We start from the raw sequence: 926 nt of genomic DNA on the forward strand, positions 1-926 counted from the left end.
CACATAAATCTCTGTCCCAATTACAGAGCTTCATCTCATGTGGTGCCAATAAGAAAAAGAGACATCTCCAAACAGCAGGAGGAAATTACTGTTTCATGTGCAGAAACATCTAATATTGCTACAGAGAAATCTTTTAACACAAGTAATACATGGAACTATCTGCCTTAGGATCGGTCCAAAATAAGGAAGAATCTCTCCAAATAATATCTGACAGCTTTTGTATTTTGAAGTTAAATCCGTCATTTAAAAGGAGGTGAATGGGAAGAAAATGTTACGTATAGAACTATGGGTCCGCCTCTCCCTCTTTCCCTCCAAGGCGGCGACGGCGGCGATGGCGGCGATGGCGGCGGCGGCGGCAGCTCATTCAGCCATGGCCAAGATTAGGGCTTCAGACCTTTATGGCAAGAAGCAGCAGCAGGTGGACCTGTCCCAGCAGCGCGTCATGAAAGTGACAGGCGGCGTGGCTTCCAAGCTCCCCAAGATCTCAGTTGTTGGCAAATCCACTGCTCGAGTTCTCACCGTCATTAACCAGACTCAGAAGGAGAACCTCAGGAAATTCTATCAGGGAAAGAATTACAAACCCCTGGATCTGCGGCCGGGAAAACGCGTGCCATGCGCCGCCGGCTCAACAGGCACGAAGAGACCCTGAAAACCAAGCAGCAGCAGCGGAAGGAGTGACTGTACCCACTGCCAAAGTACACGGTCCAGGCCTGAGCATCCAGGCGTCAATAAAACAAACTGGCCAAAAATATCCCCCAAAATAAAAAAACTATAGTTACATACGTAGACAATACCCAGGGCATCCTGGATATGGATAGAAGAGTACTATTTGACCAAGGACCATGTGACGGGGCAGGAGGGTGGGAGGTTCTCAATCTGGAATCAACAAGCCTGCTGAAATTTATGTCAAATTGTGTGTGTGTGTG

General features: G+C 47.9%; 1 pseudogene; it reads left to right on the forward strand.

Moving 5' to 3' along the window:
• The first annotated feature begins 370 nt into the window (after positions 1 to 370).
• Positions 371 to 714, forward strand: LOC102509511 (annotated as a pseudogene).
• The last annotated feature ends 212 nt before the right edge of the window (positions 715 to 926 follow it).

Source organism: Camelus ferus, chromosome 5 (assembly GCF_009834535.1).
Source record: "Camelus ferus isolate YT-003-E chromosome 5, BCGSAC_Cfer_1.0, whole genome shotgun sequence".
Lineage (NCBI taxonomy): Eukaryota > Metazoa > Chordata > Mammalia > Artiodactyla > Camelidae > Camelus > Camelus ferus.